General features: G+C 34.7%; 1 protein-coding gene and 1 long non-coding RNA gene across 9 annotated transcripts in view; one reads left to right on the top strand and one right to left on the bottom strand.

The window, feature by feature from the left end:
- Positions 1-23457, bottom strand: part of NKAIN2 (sodium/potassium transporting ATPase interacting 2) — a 1024303-nt gene that overhangs the window by 139495 nt on the left and 861351 nt on the right. The gene's annotated exons all lie outside the window — the stretch shown is intronic.
- The window catches only part of LOC117980692 (uncharacterized), a 289677-nt gene that overhangs the window by 248609 nt on the left and 17611 nt on the right, over positions 1-23457 (top strand). Inside the window, exon 3 of the long non-coding RNA XR_008625765.2 lies at positions 1141-1292. This is a non-coding gene — a long non-coding RNA (uncharacterized LOC117980692). The remainder of the gene's footprint in view (positions 1-1140; positions 1293-23457) is intronic.

Genomic DNA, 23457 nt, shown 5'->3' with positions numbered 1-23457 from the left:
GATACCAGATTGCAGGTGTAACCAATGTTATGGAATTGGTACATGCCTAAAACTGTTGTATGTTAAATTCCATTTTATATCACTAAGAAAAAATCTTTAGCTGAATCCTCAAGAAAGAATTAATTTTATGATGTAAATGCTCACCCCTAATTTACTGGTTTATGTGTTGTTATTGTTTTGAAACTTAATGGTTTCTTATGGGGACTCACATGTAAAGAACCTGTTCTCCTTTAGAAATCCAGTGAGACTTATTGGTTTGCAGGGAGCCTCAACTTTCCACAATATGCTGAATCCTATACACACTAGCCAGAACCATGTGGGCTTGCCATTACTGCCAAGTCCCAAATCTCTCTGCATAGTGATGTTTTTCCTACTTGCTGTGAATAAGAACAGCTGCCCCTTTTGTCTCTGCTTTTGAAGCCAATGCTTATGCTTGAGTGAGTGAATAGAGAGGTCGGTGTTGGCTCTTCATGTGCTAAAGCAGGGTGGGGGGGATCAAACAAGGTGCTTGCACACTAGTCAAGCACGCACACTGGTCAAGCACGCACCCTGGAGGCTGATGAAAGCATGTAATGTGCTGCTCAGCCTTGCAGAATCTTCTCCTCCATATGGGGTTTCTATTTCTCTGAGCCCTTCACATGGACTCTACTTGGTAGATGCATTATCAACCTCCCTAATTCCAGTAAACAGTGTGCAGGAAAAGCAACTTCTCTGAGTGGAGGAGATTTTGACATGTGGGCAGCAGAGAAATAATGTAGGAATTTAAATCTGGCCAAGGAGATCATTTAGATAAACATAGACGTTTGACAACACATAGAAATATAAAGAAAGTCTCATTAAAAAGTCCCTAATGGCATCACATAGACTTATCTTGTTGCCTACAGGAACGGAATTTTCTGCTCTCCATGGTTACATTTAACGGGTTGAGAATCTGTGATCCTTTTTCTGCTAATGGGATGTGATTGAAATAGTGAATTAACACTTTCTACTCATGGTTCATTTTGTTTCAGTTAATGGCACCGGTGATATTCACCTGTCAAGTATTTACTTATGTTTGTTACAAATGTGTTTGAGGACAAAGGTGGGTGGAAAACCAAGCCTAATCTTGATCCAAGAACAGTGTGTATTTTCTTTATTTAGAGAGTTGAAAATTTATCATGACATATGCTGGCTGCACAGTCAAAACTTATCACTGCCCACGACTTCGGAAGCATGACAGGAGAGCTGTGGGAGCCACTTCCTCGTCAGATGTGGTTTGATATGTCAAGCGAGAACCTGAGTAAAGCAAAGAGGTAATCTTTTTAGCTGGGCCTTCCATATGTAGGGTGATTGAAGTGATTCCATTAATCTCTACTCACAAAATAAAAAAAAGACATTGTTTTATAGAGTTTATAATTCTCTGATGAGTTTTTTTAAGTTCCAATATATCAGTCTTAATATTGGAAAGCATTAATTGATACTGTCCTGAAATGTAGATCAAGTCGAAAAATTTACTCAAGTTCAGCACATTTTGTTTGTATTTTATCACAAATATTGGTAGCATTTTCCTTCCGGATTGAAGTTGATGTTAGATACTATTTTACTTATACAATTCTTTTTGAGACTTAATACTGAGTTAAAATAATGATATCCTGTGGTTGTGAGTTCTTACAAAAACACTGGCTCTACTGTCAGTACTTCACGTCACAAAATCTAAAAGCTAATAAAATATTTTTAATCTTATGTTCCTACTCAAACATTGTGACCCTCCTACAGAATATGAATGTTTTAACAGATTAATACCATGACCTTTTTCAATTATATAGTGCCAGCATCTTTTTCAGATAAGCTTTTTGAAGTTTTCTAACTTATGACTACAAGGTCGTCCTTCCTATAATGGGTACTAGTCATTAAAATTTGGTAGTTCTCTGATCATAGCTCTCTGGCTCTTTAAAGATTAGCCATTTCATGATCATTTATTTGTCCCCTAAATCTGTTCACCATTTCATTTAACTGTGTTACTAATAATTTTTATTTGTAAAAAAAAAAACATTTTTTACTCGTGAAAATGAAAAGCTTGGATTTATATATGTTCAGAAATATTTTTGGAACTTGAAGTAAATCTCTGATTCTTTGAAAAATATGTACATTACATTTTTATCCCCAGTATTTGCTCTACTCTTTCTATTTTTCTGACCCTTCTCTTGCCTTTCCTGTAATATTTTCTTCTCCCTCTGTTCCTTTCTTTCATGGTTTCTTTGCAAATTTGCTTCACTGGTGCTCAAGGTATCAGTTCTGCATTTAAATGATCTCTTACATTTTTATTTCTATTTCTGGTTTCCCACCTGTTTATAGGTGAGGGTGCTTAGAAGGATAGAATTATCAGAAACATAGAAGATTTTCTCACATAGAAGCCAGTAAGATTCTATATTATATCCAATTTTAGATTTCCCAAACATTCACTTTCTCTATCCCCATATGTCTCAATCTCCAATCTTCATTCCTATCTATAGCAGCAGAGCACATACACTATGCATATACTTTGGCAATAAGCAAAGTAACCAGAATGGCATAACAATAAATAATCACCCCTCTGAAAACTACATCATTCTGCAGCAAGCATAAGTCAAAGGGTACAAAGATATTTATCTGAAAATAGCAATTAAGTAACAAGATTAATCATACACCAAGATGATACATCAAGCTATTAATTATTCTCTGAACTTAGAGATTTTGAACAACATATAATTTATATTCAATCAGGGGTTTGTCTGTTTATTTTTAATAACATTTACCCCCAAAGAAGTGGAAGACAGTTAGATGTGTGATTTATATCAAAGAAGATGATATTCTTAGTGGGAGGTAGAAAGGATAGAAGACAGATGTTAAAAAAAGTTAAAATAAATTCCTGCTGTTTTATAGGTGGACTTGAAATTAAATATATAAGTAGAGCTCTAGGTTATATTTCTTAGATGCTAATAAAATAATATGTGAACACTAGAGTCAATACAATGATATAGGAAGAATATAGATCTGTAAAGCGCTTATAGTCCTAACTCTGGAAGGATTCAGCGGTATGACTCAGTGTTCTCATCTATAAAACAAAGAAATTATACTAAATAATCTCTATGGACTGTTCTCAGTTTTTGCATCTTGAAAGTAATATTTAGAATGGGATTAACTAGAATCATTTCTCATATGCTACTATCTAGTTGCATATTTTGGATTATTTTTTATTTATATATTAAGAAAAGTACTAAGTAGAAGTATATTTTAAATATGCCTAGTTTTTCCTTTCTTTCTCATTTATTTTATGAATATTATCTAATTAAAGTTAGGTATCTCATTGAACATTTAAGGGAAAGGACGGTCACTTTAAAATTTGCTTACAATTCTGTCTCAGCGCAAATATTATCTGCAGTGGTCAAGTAATTTGTTATATTTAACCTTTATTTTGTCCATTGAGAGTATGAAGTAAAAGCAAGAAAAAATCCTGGGCTGTCTTGTAATTCCCTTATTATTTGCATTATTTTTCATATGCATATATACAGTATTTGAATCAATAAATATATTTTAATTTGTATGTTCATTCAGGGAGAGCCACCTGATAGCCAAATACCACTAAGACATAAAATCTAAGACTTTGGTTCCTGTATGTAGGAACTCTGACATTTATGCCAGTTCCTAGGTGGACTGTAAAGACTGATGCAAAACATTTATTCTCAGGTAAACAAACATTTTTAAAACGGAGTGTTCTATGTTAAAAGGCTCTCAACCAGCTTTGAATGAGTTCATGAGAAGCTATCTAATTATTTGACACTAAAACTAGATGTCAATTCCACTCATAGATATATACTGATTCTGTCTTTGACTCATCAAATCATCAACTGCCACAGCATCTCTTGGCTTCTCCTTTATAAAGATGAAGGAAACACTTTGAGGAGGTCTGCAGTAAATCTTTAAGGGAAATACATTCCTTAAATTTTAAACATTATTATTGATTCTTTCCTTAAATTTTAAACATTATTATTGATTCTTTCTTAAGGTCCCACATTCTTTGGTTCTTCCTTAGGTTACTTTATAACCAGATTATTATGGAGGAATTTTCAGTATAGTAGAAACAACAATTTGTTATTATTGCCTAATAGAAAATATAGCACATAAGAGAATTATAAGAAAATTTTGGTGGCTCAGTGTAATAAATAAACAATGATATCTCTTGCTTTCTTATCTATTTAGACACAGTGGTTTCTGTTATCTTTCACATCACATTTAAAAATTTTGCCTAAATTTCAGACTCATTTATCAACTGACAACTTTGAATAGCCCAACTCTCATGTAAAAATCCTGAATGGTCACTACTTCTACTTTTTCCATATAAACCTGCCTAGTTCCTGTCACACATTATTAACAATAATTACAACAAAACAACTAATATTTACTGAAGACCTATTCTGTGAAAAAAATAGAGACTTTTAAAAACCATTATTTATTTTATTCTCACACACAAAATACAATGAATTAGGGATAGTGACATCATCAGATGGTAGAATAAAAATTCTCAGGCTCTCTTTCCTCTGTGGAGAAAATGACTAACACATGGATCCATTCTTTCTGTGAGTAATCAACAAACCAGTTAAGAGACTGCTAAACCCCAGGTTATTGCAAAACTAGCTGCATCAAAGCCAGAAAAATCGATGGCACTCATTCATCACAGTCCTTCCACTTGGCTCAGTATAGTATGATTGGGAAAATAGCTCCAGCTCCTGGCTTCTTCCTAGGTAGGGAAGGAGAAAGCTGAAATATGTCCGACACTCATACTTTCTGGAGGGCTGCCCAAGGCACTGGTTTCTGTCTTGTCTAAATGTAAATACTGACAGAAAAGGGCACCAATTTGAGCGTCACTGAAAAAAAAGTGATGCTTAGGACTAGCATGCACTTATGCATCATAGTCCCACCCTTGCCCTGGGTTCAGGGTAGAATGGGCAAGAGAAAACCCCAAGACATGGCTTATTCCAGGGGAGGGAAAGAGTTGAAATGTGTTTGCAATTTTCAGGATTATTTTTTGGGGGTGGGCTGTCCAGGGACTGGCTTCTCTCTTGACTGTCTTGGAGTCCTAATGAGACCTAGTATACTCGAGAAGCCTGTGGACCACAGAGAATAAAACAGCTAGGCATCTGATGATCACTCCGGAGAACCTTTGGTACTTCTGACATGCACCAAGGGAGTGAAAGAACATAAATTGCTGGAAAAAATGAAACTAGTAAATCGCTCTGATTTGAAACTTACACACACTAGTCCAGAGAAGATTCATCCATAGAAAAGGTTTGAGAAGTTGTCAGAGTCTGTAGGTGGGTTGATTAACAAAGATCTTTCCCTGTACAAAGCCAGTTTTTAAAGTTTGGGAGAAGTGGCTACTTTGACAAATGTGTGAATCCGAACAAAAGTTACAAGGCACATGAAGAAACAGGGAAACATGGCACAATCAAAAGAGCAAAAGAAAATTTCCACAAATGAACTCCAAACTATGGTGGTATATAAAATTTCTGACAAAGAATTCAAAATAACTGTCATAAAGATGCTCAATATTTCAGGAAAACAATGGGTGAACAAAATGAGATTATTAACAAAGAGATGAAAAATATTAAAAAGAACTAAATGAATTTTAGACCTGAAGCATATAATAACTGAATTGAAAAATTCACTAGAAAGCTACAACAGCAGACTTGATCAGGTATGAGAAAAAAATCAGCAAACTCAAAGAGAGGTTATTTGAAATTATCCAGAAAGAGGAGAAAATAAAAAAAAATGAAGAAAGTTGAAGAAAGCTTAAGGAACTTATGGTACATCATTAAGTGAACCAATGTATATATTATGAGAGTTTCAGGAGGAGACTAGAGAGAGAAAGGAAAAGTAAGCTTATTTGAAAAAATAGTGCCCCCAAACTCCCTAAACCTAGGTAAGGAAATAGACACCCAGATTCAAAAAGCTGTAGTTCCAACTACAACTAATGTAAATAAATCCACATTGAGACACATGATAATTAAATTGTTAAAAGTCAAATGAAGACAGAATTTTGAAAGTAGCAAGAAAAAAGAGACATCACATACAAGGTAGTTTCTATAAGACTGTAAGTGGATTTCTAAAAAATATCTTGCAACTCAGAAGGGAGTGGGATAATATATTCAAAGTGCTGAAAGAAAAAAAAACACTACCAGCAAAAAATACTAAATCTGACAAAACTGTCTTTCAAAAATGAAGGAAAAAGAAGACATTCCTGGATAAAGAAAAACTGAAGGAGTTTATGGCCACTAGAGCTGCCTTAAAAAGAAAGGTTAAAGGAAGTCCTTTAAGTGGAAATGAAAGGATGCTAGATAACAACACAAAAGCATATGAAAATAGAAAGATCATGGGTAAATGTAAATACATAAGGGATAAATACAGAATACTGTAAAACTGTAATGGTACATAAATCAATTTTAATTCTGACATAGAAGTAAAATACAAAATTACAAAAATAACTATTACTATAAAAATATGTTAATAGATACACAGTATAAAAAGATGTAATTTATGACATCAGTAACATAATGTGTATGTGATGAAAAAGTAGTTTTTGTATTTGATTGAAGTTGTGATTAGTTTATAATAGATTGTTTTACCTATATGATGTTTTAAATAAATCTCATAGTAACCATGAAGAAAATATTGAAGGCACACAAAGGAGAAATAAGTCAAAGTATGCCACTAAAAAAAGTCAATGAAACATAAAGATAGACTGTAAGAGTGAAAGAAGATGAAAAAAACCTACAAGACCAAGAGAAAACAATTAACAAAATGGCAATAGTAAGCCCTTCCTTTTCAGCAATTACTTTAAATATAAATAGATTAAACTCCTTTTTGAAAATATGGGAAATGACTGAATGAATAAAAACACAAGATCTGGCCAGACCCGGTGACTCACGCCTGTAATCCCAGCACTTTGGAGGGCCAAGGCAGGTGGATCACTTCAGGTCAGGAGTTCGAGACCAGCCTGGCCAACATGGTGAAACCTTGTCACTACTAAAAATACAAAAATTAGCTGGGTGTGGTGGCGTGGACCTGCAATCCCAGCTACTTGGGAGGCTGAGGCAGGAGAATTGCTTGAACCCAGGAGGCAGAGGTTTCAGTGAGCCGAGAACACGCCACTGGACTCCAGTCTGGGCGACAGAGCGAGACACTGTCCTCCACCCCAAAACAACAACAACGACAACAACAACAACAAACCCCACAAGATCCAATTTAATGCTGGATCTTGAGATAACAAGAGACTTATTTTAGGTTTAAGTATTCACATGGGCTAAATGTGAAAGGATGGAAAAAGATACTCCATGCAAATATTAACCAAAAAAGTGTAGGGGTGGGTCATACTTATAGAATACAAAATAGACTTTAAATAAATTGTCACAAGAAGGCTAGTTGTGGTGGCTCATGCCTATAATCCCAGTACTTTGGGAGACTAAGGTGGGAGATCATTTCAGCTCAAGATTTTGAGGCTGCAGTAAGCTATGATTGTGCCACTGCATTCTAGGCTGGGCAACAGAGTGAGACTCTGTCTTTAAAAATAAATAAATAATAAATAGTCACAAGAGACAAAGAAGGACTATATAGGGATAATAGGGTGAACTCATGAGGAAGATATAACAATTACAGATATTTATGCATCCAACATCAGAGCACTCAAATATATGAAGCAGTTACTGACGAACTGAAGGGAGAAATAAACAGCAATTAAATGATAGTAGGAGATTTCAATACCCCACATTCAATAATGGATAGAACACCCAGATAGAAAGTCGATAAGAAAAAGAGGACTAGAACAACAATATAGACAAAATGGAGCTAAAAGACATATACAGAACATTCTGTCCAACAGCAGCAGAATATACATTCTTCTCAAGCACACACAGAACATTCTCCAAATGAATCACATGTTAGGTCACAAAATAAGTCATGACAAATTTAAGAAGATTGAAATCATACCAAGAATATTTTCTGACTACAATGGAACGAAGCTAGAAAGCAATAGCAAAAGAAACATAGGAGAATTCATGAATAAGTGAGAATTAAGCAATACATTCTTGAACAACCAACGGGACAAAGAAAAAATCAAAAGGGAAATTATAAAATGTTTTGAGAAACAAAAATAAAAGCAAAACATATCAACACTTATGAGATGCAGCTAAGCAGTATGAAGAAAGCAGTTTACAGTGGTAAATGCATACATTAAAAAAGAAGAAAGATATTAAACAAACAATGTAACTTTACAACTCAAAGAACCAGAAAAAGAAGGAAAAAATAAGCCCAAATTGAACAGAAGGAAGGAAGTAGTAAACATTAAATGAGATAGAGAATGGAAAAAAAATTAAAAAAACAAAAAAACTAACAACTGTTTTTTGAAAAGATCAACAATATTAACAAACATTTACTTAGGATAAAAAAGAAAAAAGAAGACTCAAAATCAGAAATGAAAATGGAGACATTATGAGTGTGATAGAAATACAAAGGATTATAAGAGACTACCATGAATAATTATACAGCAACAAATTAGATAACTTGGAAGACATGAATAAATTCCTTAAAGTATATAATCTATCAAGACTTAATTATCAAGAAATAGAAAATCTGAACTGAGCAATAACTCATAAGTCCAAGAACAAGCAGTTTCACTGATTAACTCTACCAAACATTTAAGGAACTATTCATGCCAATGCTTCTCAAACTTTTTCAAAAAAATTAAAGAAGAGAGAACATTTACAAGCTCATTTTATATGGCCAACATTGTCCTGATACCAGAACCACAAAAAGACACTACAAGAAAGAAAACTATAGGTAAACATACCTGATGAACATCGATGTTTACATCTTCAACAAATACTAGCAAAACAAAAACATCTTCAACAAATACTAGCAAACTAAACTTAACAACACCTTAACAGGACCATAGGCTATAATCAAGTAGAATTTATCCCTGGGATGTAAAGATGGTTCAACATACAAAAATCAATTAATGTAACATACCACATTAACAGAATGAAGGAATTTAAAAATCTCATGATCAGATCAATGGATGCAGAAAAAAGCATTTGACAAAATTCTCCTCTTTTTCATGATAAAAACACTCAACAAACTATGAATAGAAGGAAATTATGCCAGTAAAACAAGAACCATATATGAAAAGCTCATTCACAGCTAACCTCATGCTTAATGGTGAAAAATGGAAAGTTTTTTCTTGAAGATCAGGAACAAGGCAAGGATGCCCACTCTTGCCACTTTTATTCAACATTGTACTGGAAGTCCTCACCAAGATAAATTAGGCAAGAGAAAGAAATAAAAGGCATCCAAATCAGAAAAGAAGAAAGAATAATATCTCTGTTCTCAGATGACATAATCTGTAAAATCCATATCAAACACTAAAGGTCTCACAAAAAAACCCGTTAGAAACAAATTCACAAACATTGCAGGATATTAAAGCAACATAAAAAAATCAGTTGTATTTCTATACATTAACAGCAAATAATCTGAAAAAGAAATTAAGAAAATCTCACTTATAATCACATCTAAAAGAATAAAATACTTAAGAATAAACTTAACAAAGGATATGAAAGGCTTGTACCCTGAAAACTATAAAACATTGCTAAGTAATTAAAGAAGATATAAATAAATGGAAAGACATTCATGTTCATGGATTGAAAGAACTTACTATTCTTAAAAATGTTAATAGTACCGGAAACAATCTACAGATTCAATGAAATCTCTATCAAAAGCACAATGGCTCTTTTTTGCAGAAATAGAAAAAATATTCTAATAGTCATATGAAACCAAAAAGACCCCAACAGTCAAAACAATCTTGAGAAAGAAAAACAAAGCAGAAGCCTCACACGTCCTGACTTCAAAACATATTACAAAGCTACAATAATCAAAACAGTATGGTACTGGCATAACAACAGATACATATAGACTAATGAAACAGAGTAGAGAGCCCCAAAATAAGCCAAAGAAGCCTATGCATATACAGTCGAATGATTTTTGACAAGGTTATCAAGACTACACAATGGTGAAATGATAGTCTCCGCAACAAATGATGTTAAGAAAAGTAAATATCCACATGCAAAAGAAAGAAACTGAACTAATATATACAAAAACCAAATCAAAATGAAGAAGGCTTAAGCTGTAAAACTCCTAGAAGATATATAGGTGGAAAACTTCATAGCATTGGTTTTGGTAATGATTTCTTTGATAAGAAATCAAAAGCACAAGCAACCACAAAAAATAGACAAGTTAGACTTTAAAATAAAAGTTTCTGCACAGCAAAGGAAATAATCAACAGAGTGAAAAGGCAACCTAGGGAATAGTGGAAAATATTGGTAAACCATATATCTGATAATAGGTTAATATCTAAAATATATGATAAACCTCTACAATGTAATAGTGAAAAAAAAACCCAATTAAAAAATGGGCAAAGAACTTAAGTAAATATTTCTTCAAAAAAGACATTCAAATGGCAAACAGGTATATGAAAAAAGTTCAACATCACTAATCATCCGGGAAATACAAATCAAAACCACAATGAGATATCACCTCATACTTGTTAGGATGGCCATTATTAAACAACAACAACAACCAAACAGAAAATAACAATTGTTGGCAATGATGTGGAGAAACTGGAACTCTAGTGTACTGATGCTTGAAATGTAAAATGGTGTAACAGTATACAGTTCTCAAAAAATTAAAAGTAAAATGATCATATCATTCAACAATTTCACTTTTGGATATTTAGCCAAAGGACTGAAAATTGAATCTTGAATGAACATCTGCATTCCCATGTTCACTGCAGCACTATTCACAGTAGGCAAGATATGAAATCAACCTAAATATCTGCTGACAGGTGAATGGATAGAGAAAATGTGGTATATACATATCACGGAATGTTATTCAGCATTAAAAAGAAGAACATCCTATTATATGCAACAGTATAGATGAACTTAGAGGATATCATGCTTAATGAGACAAGCCCATCACAGAAGGACAGATACTACATGATTCCACTTAACAAGAGTTATCTAAAGTAGTCAGACTCACAGAAGCAGAGAGTATGACGGTGGGTGCCAGAAGCTTGGGGAAGGGAGAAAATGAGGAGTTGCTGTTCAATGAGTGTATATTTTCAGCCATGCAAGATGTAAAGTTCTGGAGATCTGCTTTACAACAATGTGCATACAGTCAGCAGCAGTGTCTTGGACACTTAAAAATTTGTTAAGAAGGTGGATTTCAGGTCATGTGTTTTTTACAACAATTAAAAATACCAAATGAGTTAGAGAGTATTGTTATGCCTATTACAGATGAGGAAACTGAGGCTTAGAGAAGATGCCTAACCTTTGTCTCTGTATCTTTTACATACGGTTTCAATAATCTGAGATGTTGAATCCTCTTCTTTGTCAAGCCATTTTTTAACTTTATTTAATTTCAGTTATATCTATTCCTTTCCCTTATTCCACACAGCCTCATCGTCAAAGGCTTACTACTTTTTTCCAGAGAGCCCCAAAGAATATCTGATATATTATAAATACTCATGAATGATCAATCTAACTGACTTTTCTTTTTATGAAAAATAAAGATGCTCTGACTAACGGTCCTGTTTTGTTCTTTGGAATGAAAGATATTTCTCTTACTTCTTCCAAAGTTTTGACCACACAGAGTTAAAAGCACTGTCCAATAGTCATAGAGACTTGACTGATGGACAAAGATTCCAAAGCAGACACAATTTAGCAAAATCCAGTCTGAGAACTTTTTCAGTAAGTTCCTTTTAATGTTAGAAGGGTGAAAGAGATGGCAACAATTCCCACAATGGACACTCCTGTAGACAACTTTGGCAAGAATTTATTTCATGCCCAATATTCTTACAAATCATCCCCTTGATGATGACAGTGAAGGCAACTTTGCTTCCTGGCTCACAAGATTTGATTTCCTCTGTTATCTGGAGGCATCGTTGCAGACTTACAATTCTTTCATCTCACTTCTCTGAGTCCTAGAGCAATATCTGAAAGTACTATGAAATGTAATTTTCTCCCCAGACTAACAATCTAGTAAGTGGTAGAAGACTTAAGAATGGCATTCTAGTTCACTTCATAAATATTTAGAACAGTTTCTTCTCTCTTTTTTGTTTTTTAAAATGGGCTCATTGACAGGAAAAAAAATTAAAATATTGTATGGTTCTTGGTGGCCAACCTAATATTAAAGCTAACTGCCCCATTCTGTACTTAGAATGACCTCAATTTGTAACTAACTGGATTGCCTCCAGAGTCATCTATAATTTAATTATATTTATCCCAGCTCACCTAGAACTGAAAATGTAATGGTGATTTTGGTTTGTGAGGCCAGAATCAATAGCCATTAAGAGAATGAAGAGATTTTTAAATCCAAGAAGAAACCAAGTACCTAAAATATGTCTTGCATCAGCTTCTATATACTCAGAGAGTGCAGGGATGGTGAAATTTTTATCATGAGGCTCTATATAGTTTTTATGCCTGGAAAGAAATGGATTAAGGCAAAAACAGATTGTTGATCAGAATAAGAGCTGAAGGTTCAGCTTTCAGAGTATTTTGAACTTGTGTGGCACATTTAGAGAGGCAGACAGATCCTAAGGAAGGACAGAAATAGAGGAAAGCTATAGATGAGAAGAAAATCCTGTGTAAGCCAAGTGTATGAGTTTCTCTAACCATGTCATTGGCATCATGTAAATGCCAGACATCATTTTATATACAGCTTAGATGTAGCAGATGTTGGCATTTAAGTATAGTTTGCTATGAGAGAAAATTGCCCTTGAATGGAAAAGAAAGTTTACTGGCAGAGAAAAATAATTTTCTCAGTTAACGTTATAACCTCAATAATAGAATTGTTTTCAACCAGAGGTTGTGGGGTGGGAAAGGAGGAGAGATATAATGATACCTCAATTCCAATCTAAAAAAGAGAGAAAATCAGCTTCAGTTTAAATTGTGATGTGTGGGTTGTATACATAGAACCTTCTCCTCCCTCTCTTCTCAAACCTTAAGGCTTCGTGTTAAATGGAACAAATCACATCCTTCATGGTTCTGCTCTGTTTGGTACAGCTGCTTGCTGTAGGTGGTGCCCTAAAAATATATTGTTTGTTTATTTTGCAATATAGCAGTCTGCAGAGTGGTACCTAAAAGTGCAACTGCTCCCTTCTCTTTCCATTGGTGAACCAAATGTTGAAAGACTAAGACCCCTGCCAAACCTAGCGTGAAAAGGCCCAAATAACAGGCACAGGTAAAGCTTGAGGCTCAGCTTCTGATAAGTTCCATTTTCTTTGGATTCATGAAGCAAAGCTGATGGGCAGACTATTTGTCATCAGAGCTTCCCACTGGGTGTCAGTGAAACAAAGCCAGGCAACAAACCGCCTTTCTTGAGAGAATTATTGTTCTTCTCTGGAGATTAACATCTGTAAGCATATGGGATATAAAAGAAAAAATCTATTATGCAACACACACACACACACACACACACAAAGCAAAGATTAATCTCAGGTAAATGTTCTTGCAGATATATTTAATTGTGCTTTCAGTGATTCTTAATTTGTAACTTAAATGATCAAATAATTTTTCCAGACACATGCTCATGGCACTCAGATTTAATCTCACTTATGGAGTTGTTGAACACATCACAATAATTTGTATGTGAAGATTTCTATAAACTATGTTTAAAATAATGCTATACAAAATCAAATTTTATTAATATTATTCTATAGTTTTCTCACTGAATGAATCTTTTAAAAACACTTGAAAATTCCAATGTTTATATGAACTCATCTGTACAGAGGGAAGAGTGATGATAATGAGTCATGCCAATCAACCTTTGGCAAGGCATTGTTTACCATAAAAATGTTACTTAACATCAACAAGATTCTGGAGAATAGGTTTTATAATCGAATGGATGAGTAACAACAGTGATTTTCTAGAAACACTTGGAAAAATATTGGCTTCTAGCAATCAAGTAACTAACATTTCTCTAAAATTTAGTTACATATTAATGCATTTGGATTATTTTGGGGTTGGTGCAAAAATAATTGTGGTTTTTGCCATTACTTTCAAATGGCAAAACTGCGATTACTTTTGCACCAACCTACATGGGAGGAGATAGAAAACAGAGCGAAGATGACAGCATGATTCCAGTCTTCAGAAATGGGGATGATGATATTTATCCTGACAGTGATGGAGAGGAGGACAGAAAGGGGAAGACTTGAGACGGGGAGCAGTACGCTCAATGTCAGGCTTGTCAGGCAGAAGGAAACAGATAACTGGAATATGGTGAGGTGGATAGAAAAAGTTGAAAAATAAATGTAATGCCAAAAAATGTGAGAAATGGAGGTGGAGAGAATGATTAGATTCTGAAAGAATGTGGGGAATCTTTTAATGAAAGAGGAGAATTTAAGAAGTCAGAAAGAGGGAAGAAGAAAAATATATGTAAGCTAGCTTCCTTTTAAGAATAGTAATATGTATTTACTGACTGCAGACTAGGCTATACCTGGCCAGAGCTCCAGATATGCTGGCCTGAGTAGAGTTCCCTACCCTGAATGTTCTCCTACCTATAATACTCCTTCCCCAAATATCCACATGGGCCAGTCCTCACTGCAGTCAGATTTTAGCTCTAAAGTCACCTATCCAGAATGGCCTTCCCTGGCCATTCTCTTTTGGCTCTTTTTTACCTTATCCTATTTTATTCATCAGCAGAGCAGCTACCCTACTGAACATACTATAGATATTCATTTGCGTCTCCTTACAAGAATTTAATTTGCCTGACAGCAAAGACTTTGACTCACCCCTGTATGTACAGTGCTTCATACCAATGCAGGGCAGAGGCACTCAGTGAATATCTGTTGAGTGACTGAATGAATGTAAACTTGTTTCTAACTCCAAGCAGTTGAACAGTATGGAAGAATACAATGCCATTGGTTATCCTAAATCCAGACTCTAATGAAGTTTCTGCCTGTATTCCAAGACAGCAACTATGATCCATTACTCCATATACTATCCTGGTGATAAGTTGTCATGTGCACCCTATTATATTGCCACAACATATTGCCCAGAAGAAAAATCCATACTACTGCCGGGATGTGTGTCTTCCAAATCAGCCCAGATAAATGATCACAGCAACTTTTAAGCTTTTAAGGCCACAAGTTTGAACCAAAGAACATGTGAGTACCACATGGCTATGTCATATCAATTCAGATCCCAGAGTCACAATTAAAGGACAATAAAGATGTGGCCAAACACATTTTGTCATCTATTTTGGTGACTTCTTTACTATATTTTTATTATCAAGCTTCCTTTGACAACCTGCCTCTAATTTTTAAATTGTAAGCAACACAGACATTTCTGTTTGCGAAAAAAGACATTGCTGAAGAGAAATACGTGAACAATTATTGAATCACTGACATGGAAGTTTTCTGTACCTCACAGTATAATTTCAGGAAAAATTGTTTTTATGTTAACATATCGTATGGTAGGACTGAATCAACCTAAACATGGCATTAAACTAAGAAGATGGCATGAAATTAGAATGTGTATGAGTTGAAAAACTAAGACATTAAAAAATAAAATAGAACCTGCTATTATTCTCTGATGAAGAAATCAATTAGGTTATGGAACAGGGGGTAGGGAAAGTAAAGATGAATTGCTAGAAGACACTAGGTCATGAGAGGAAAAAGGAATAGTCTCTGTTTATAACGTTGTTGATGATAAGCTAATCAAACTTAAGAGGTAGAGCTATTGGAAATCAATAAAGGAGAATAGAATAACTCATAAATTTCAGGATATAAGAGGAGATAAAGAAACTCAAAATATCCTTGAAGACAGGACACTCTACTTCAGTCCATGACTCTAGAGCCATATTTGCAATTAGCACTAGCCAAAATAATCACGTGACAAATAACTGCCTCCTTGAGTATAATAAAGTGTAATAGTATGAATTAAGTTAGAAGATTACACGTAGTAAACATATGTATATAAAAAGTTATGGCCTTGACTCTCAGGGCCACTGCTTGATAGGAGTCTAACAAAATGAATGGCAGTCGGGACAAGTGTCAGAGAGAAACAAATGGCAGTCAGGACAGAAGCAGCCACAATGCCATGAGGAGAGGAAAAGGCAAGAGAATAATAAGAACTAGGAATCAGATATCTTGTTATATAGAAGAATGTGTGGGTTGGGAACAGTAGAGTTTTCTATCCTATTTATAAGATTGGTAAAAGCAAAAGGTACAGAAGGAATGTCACCAATGGCTCTTTTTTTACTGTGTAAAAATTATTTAGCTTAAGTGTGTCTGCCCATATTTTAAATTCTTTTTCCCTCAAGTATAACATACTGAACAATAAATTATCCCTCATCTTATAGCTGTCATCTTTATACCCTTCCTTTGAGAATTCCTTGCTCTTATTTGAAAACACTAACATATCCTACTATTATTGTCCTATCACCATGTTTAGAAGTTCTCATGAAGAGCAAATTGCCATCAAAGATATATTTTTAAGAAATTTGTATCATAATAATTGATCATGACTGGAAAATCATCCTAAAAGACAATAATATTATATACAGTATTATGAAGAAGGATGCTGACCTTTTATTCAAGGCCAAAAACTTGTAATGTCTTTCAAAAAATACTGTATTTTAATATATCTTCATATACTTTACTTATTTCTGAAATAACTTATAATTTAATATACTTCACTTCTTCCTGAAATAATTTTATGATTATAAAATCAAATATAAAAATGGGATCATACATTGTTTATTGCACGACACTGTATGCAAACAATTTCAACTTTTAAATCTCACATTACTAAGAAAACACAATTATTGGTGATTTTTTTTGCAACATATAATCCTTACTACTATCTTAAATGTGTTGGCATTTTTCTTCCCTGATGTTTCCAAACATTTCCTTAGAATGTGATATGCTTCAAACAGTACACATAGAAAAATATATTGCATCCTGATAATAATGGTTGATATGGGATAAAATTTGCTCCTGTGTAGGATAGTGGTGAACTACACTAAATATTATTACACTAGCTTTAAGAATCACAGTTCTATCTGGGGAGTAAGTAAATTTAGTAGGATTTAGTTAATTTTTGTATGTCACTGTGAGTTGGCCTGAAAAGCTAATAGTATTCTCAATGAGCAGTGGAAGAAACTGAGCTAAAGAGAAAATAAATAACATTACCTTTATTGTTTTCAAGGCAATTTCTTAAACATTATCTCATTTAGTTCATAATTACAAAACAGCTTGTTATACAACTGGGTATAAGATTTAAGGATTGTTGCTCCCAGACTGTGAATATTTTACCTTATATTACTAAATTTGCATATAGGGAATACCTGAGAATATTAAAAGCAAAAAAAAATCTTAAACGTAATCTGACTTTAGAGGCTGTTTAAGTTCTTGCACTTTGCTCACAGAACCACTCACCAATTTACAACTGCACTTTTCAGTAGTAAAGTGAAATAAAATTTAGAACATGATAATTGTATACTGTTGACTTTAACCAAAACTTGATTGACATTACAATCAAGGTGTTACACTCCAAAGGGGATGATATTCAAATGAATTTATTATTATTTAGAGGAATAGAGAATAGATTGGAAAGTTAAATTTGTGCCCATTTCAGAAGTAACAACAACTTACTTCTTACTATTCAGTAATAATAATATTTTTTACTATTCAGGGATGGATCCAGTCAAGGTTCTGAAATTAGTCTGTGGGACTTCGCTTATTTATACATGCTTTGCAACTCTGAGCTGTGCCCAGAAATGTCCTTTCCCTGTTCTACTTACCACCTTCATTCTCCTATTTCAGTAACATTGCCATAGGGAAAACTCTCTATTTACATTGGTATTTGCTTCTTCTTCCCATATTTTTGTGACTATTTTTATAAACTATTCTGATGTTACAGAAAAACAAACACATTTATTTTGTTTACTGGATTACTATCTTTTGACAAGCAGGTTTGTGTTTCTGGTACACAGGAGAACTAGAGTTGGAGTAGTAGGCATAATTGAAGCCATGTAACAAAGCTATTGAACCACCATGGGAACAGGGAAAGAAGCCCAGGGCTAGTCATTCTGTCTATTTTCTATTGCAGGCACAAGACAGTTTGTCCTAAGAAAACAGTTGTAGAGTCTTTGATACTGGACTAGGAAGAATCTGGAAGACTTAGTTTTCAATTCCAGATCTACACCAACTCACGATTTACTGAGAAGTACGGTACGCACAGTATAGATACACAGATTCATTATCTGATAAAAGGCTAGTTGTGTGAAAGGCTTGATCCTGCAGTCTCAGAAAGGAAATGACTCTCAGGGCCTAAAAAGGAGTCGATGGAGCAATCAGAGCTGTGATGCCATTCTGGTATTAGAGAATCATCTTTCCTGAGTAGACACCAGGTGTTTCTGAGCAATTTAGGACATAGAAGAATCAGTAGTGAAGAGAAAGGGAAGGCACTAATATTTCTGATGAAAAATTTGAAAAGTGTACCATGTAGTCCCTACATCAAGCCTAAGGAAAACAAACTTCCATGAGTAGGTCATATCATAGTAATCCTTTAAACAACTGAATAGGAAATTCCTATTCTCAGCCAGTATAGAGAACTACTGACTTAGAGTACTGCCCCCTTCTGCTCCCATATATTTGGAAAGAATTAAACACTTGAAAACTATGTACATTTGGAATTGATGCTTGATATTTTTAAACATTATTTAAATGCCTACCTTGTTGAAGATCAGCTGACCATTATATGTGGATTTATTTCTGGAGTCTATTCTGTTCCTTTGGTCTATATGTTTGTCTTTATGCCAATACCATACTGTTTCAATTACTGCAGCTTTTTTAATATTTTGAAATCAGGAAGTGTGATACTTCTAGCTTTGTTCTTTCACAAGATTGTTTTGGTTATTCTGGTGTTTTGTGGTTCCATATGAATTGTAGGATTTTTTTTTCTATTTCTATAGAAATGCTATTCAGATTTTTAATAAGCATTGCATTGAATCTGTAGATTTCTCTGGGTAGTATGGACTAGAATAATTGGCTGCAAAAGGTCTGTTTATTTTGGCACATTATCAATACTAATAGATGTTAAAGGGACCTACTACATTTTTCTTTTAAATAAATCCAATGAAATTTGAATACCACTGTGATTTGAAATTCACCTTCTTTTATTTAAAGATACACGTACACATTCTTGTTTAAAGATCAAACCTTTTTTGTAATTTCTTCTCTTTGTGAACTCCACTGCTTGTGCTAATGTTTTTTAACTTGAAATTTTTATATTGATAATTCTGTCACACTTCTTTGCAGAAAATATCTATGTATAGGTATAAATTTGTATATATGTTAAATATGTATAAGCTTAAATTTGATTTTTTCCCATGTCCATAAGGCATTGTGTTGAAAATGTATTCTTGTTTATCAACACAATTATTGTTTTATAAAATTGATCAAAACAACATTATTATAAATATTGATTAAAACTACTAGGTATAAAATAAAATTTTATTTGATATGAATTTCTTTTTTTCTTTCTTTCTTTTTTTTGAGACAGAGTCTTGCTGTCTCGTCCAGGCTGGAGTGAAATGGTATGATCTCCGATCACTGCAACCTCCGCCTCCCGGGTCCAAGCAATTCTCCTGCCTCAGCCTCCCGAGTAGCTGGGATTACATGGATCCACCACCATGTCCAGCAAATTTTTGTATTTTTAGTAGAGACGGGGTTTCAGCATGTTGGCCAGGCTGCTTTCAAACTCCTGACCTCAAGTGATCCACCCTCCTCGGCCTCCCAATGTGCTGGCATTATAGGCGTGAGCCAACAAGCATTAGCACTAGAATGAGACAGAATTAAGGACGATTCAATTTCTAGGTTTTTTTTCTCCTTAAGGTTTAAGCATTGAAAAATCTTGTTCTCTAAATAGAGAAGCATTGAAGGCTTTTCATTAAAATGATGACACTCAACGGCAGCAACTTTGTGCATGCCACAATTTACATAATTATCTATAACAAAATTTATTTCAAATAGTCTACCAACTGACAAATCTATTAGGTCTTCCTTCAATTTTAATGAAAGCAAAGAATTGAAAATTGCCCAATTTGCAACAGTAATTTCTGGGAAGTATACCAAAAATACTACCAAGACATAACAAACAATTATTAATTATATTCCTACTTCTTTCTCCTATAGTCACCTAGTTCAAACTGATGTATATAATAACAGTTTGGGAAATACTGAAATGTTATTTAATTTCAATATATGTTTTTTGAAATAATATTTTCTATCTGTTTAAGAAGTCATGTGTTTTGGATATATTTTTTGTCAAACTGTGAAGCTGCAAATCTGGCTAATTTAGTTTTTGAAAAATGGCAAAATATGTAACTTTTTTTTTTTTTGAGATGGAGTCTTGCTCTGTAGCCCAGGTTGGAGCGCAGTGGCATGATCTCGGCTCACTGCAACCTCTACCTCCCAGTTTCAAGCGATTCTCCTGCCTTAGCCTCCTGAGTAGCGGGGATTACAGGTGTGCACCACCACACCTGGCTATTTTTTTTTTTTTTTTTTGTATTTTTAGTAGAGATGGGTTTCACCATGTTGATCAGGCTGGTCTCGAACTCCTGACCTCGTGATCCAGTGGCCCCGGCCTCCCAAACTGCTGGGATTACAGGCGTGAGCCACCACACCTGGCCAAAATCTATAACTTTTAAATGATGAAATCATTATCTACTGTGAATCAATTCAAATCAAACTATTTTTTCCTTTAAAAGACTATTTTTTAATTCAAATAAATATAACAAAGGATATTCCCATGGCCATGGCAACCACACCACTTCTGACTGCCGAGTAGCTAGTATCAGCTCATACCACTTCCCACTCATCCCTTTCAAACTACACAAGTTCACAACTTAGATTTAACATGTAAAACGTGAATGGCAATATTCTAGGTGACGTGGAAGTCAGAATTCAAATCTTAAAAATAAAATCTTTGTGAATGTTTCCAGATTAAAAGAGGCATCAAACAGCAACATGCACAATAAGGCCACTCCCATGCATACAACATACATATCAGCTACATCCAAAGAAACACCCATGTGCCATTCCCAACACAACCTCAAGTCCACTTGGATAAAGAGTTTCAAAGTTTGGAAAACTTCTTCACTAACGGTATCCTCAGTAAGTCTTAGCCAGACAAATGGCAAACATAAATTATTAACAACATAACTAAACACATCTGTGACTTTATTGACCCCAATGTCTGTATTTTATCTACATTTTTTTTCCTCCATCTGTTGAAAAATAATTTTTACCATTTCATGCACTCTACAAAGTAGAGAGTTTTCTGAATAGGGAATAGATATAACCGAAGGAGAACTTGACTTCAAACTATTTTTAGCTATGAACCAGGTACCAGATATTAGAACCTTTTCTAATGTCATCCATGGCTTCCCTGCTCATTTGTACACTGTTTCTAAGTCAACACTAATGGCTGTGGGAAAACAGAAAGCTTACATATATATATATAAATTATTCTTTCTGCACATTTGTTTGTAAAACACACTCCCTGTTCATTGTTTTTATCACAGGAAGTAAAGTATAATATGTGCATAATAAATGTGAGGCACATCCCTCTTCATTCCCCTCACCTGTGGCAGACATAGCTAATCAATCATGGCATCCTTTGCTGCTCAAGAACCCTGAATTTTTACACTCCGGGAATCCATTATCCATCAGCTGCTGCTGGCATTCAGGTTGAAGACTATTTCCCAACCTTGCTATGACAGCATGTTCATTGTCCCTATTTATTAGCTAAAATATCTTAGGAAGAGCTTTTAACCTATTCTGCTGCCCTCAGAGGACTGTTACACAATCAAAAGATTTAATTCATGTGAACATATTTTATAATCCATGCTGTTCCAATCACACATTGTTTGAAAGGATCCGATTAATTTTTCTGTAATGTGAACAATAATATCTCCCCAATTGATCTCCTCCTTGGCTCTCCCCACATACATTTATTTTATCTATTTTGAAAATGTGGATTTTTTTAATTTTTGGTTTTATTAAATCTGTGCACATCTGTATTCCTTTTGAATGTGCTATCTGATGCTAACCAGAAGAAAATATGGCTGGAGAAGGAGAAAGCTCGAAATATCACACCTGGCTCATCATTATGGTGTTCTGGCAGTCTTTTCTGCACGGCTGGAAGCTGTGTGATTAATAGACCCTCGTCCCAATTATATGGATATTATACTTGTCTTCCTTTGGCTGTAGATTGGAGATATCTTATGTATGTGTGATGCAAATGTGGGCTTTGTGAATGCTAATTTCAGAATCAGCCAGGAGTTGATTGGCAGAAAACTGAACAACAGGGTGACAGGCTTGCCAGGGTTCAGGAATCTGTGAAAGAAAGGCTGAATGAGGGTGGAGAAAAAGAGCTGGAGAGATTTGGAGTTAATCAAGAGCAGTGGCTGAGAAAGCAGCAGTTTATGAAAGCAGATCTAAGCCAGATATGCTGGAAGAGAGGGCAGTTTCAAAGACTTGGATGAAAACAGTGAGAAGAGTGAGAGTTCAGCTGACTTTACAAAACTGCATGGAGCTAAGAAGCCAAGATTATGCCTTAAACTGCATAAGCCATATTCTTTGTCTACCACATCCCCCAAATGTGCCTGTTTGCACCTCATTTGTGCTTTGGGGAACCTTGCTGTATATTTGACTGTGACATCCTCAAGGTCAGAGGTCCTGACACCTTTGCTTCTCTAGATGCCAGAAGGAGACAAGCACTGAGGAAGTTTCCACTAGACTGATTTAATGGAACATTTGATTGTCAAGGAGATGATCTGGGTAACACAAAAGGGGAGGGACAGAGATTTAAGACACTATTTCATCAATTAATCATTACATCAGTGATCAGAATGAAGATAGGAAATTTTGTTTGCAGAGCAAGTTGTTAAAGATAAGCCTTTTTGATTTGCATTATAAAACTCGAGTTCAAATTTGCTAAGTTTTCTGTATAGCAGACACATTCAACCCAAAGCTGGCTAGATAAGAGCAAGCTCAAAAGCAGAAAATGTGTTGAAATTTCTCCAAGTAATGCCGTGGCTGTGCCATTGCTAACTCTGGTGTTCCACAGTCAACATTGCAAAAGTAGTACACCCCTGGAAAGAACAGGTGGAAAAGGTAGAGGTGAAGATGTCACATCCTAGGATGGTTTACTCAAACTATTCCTTCACTCCACTGGGGGGAATGCAGACAGGAGAAACAAGAGCCAGTAGCATGAAATATTGGTCACATCTGTTCTTAGCAATAACCCATCCATCTTCTTTGCACTCTAGCCACCTTGCTGTTACAGATGGTTTTTACTTAAGGAAAATTATCTTTTCTTTGGGTAT

The sequence above is a fragment of the Pan paniscus genome, chromosome 5, assembly GCF_029289425.2.
Source record: "Pan paniscus chromosome 5, NHGRI_mPanPan1-v2.0_pri, whole genome shotgun sequence".
NCBI lineage: Eukaryota > Metazoa > Chordata > Mammalia > Primates > Hominidae > Pan > Pan paniscus.
This window is presented reverse-complemented; position numbering and strand designations above follow the sequence as displayed.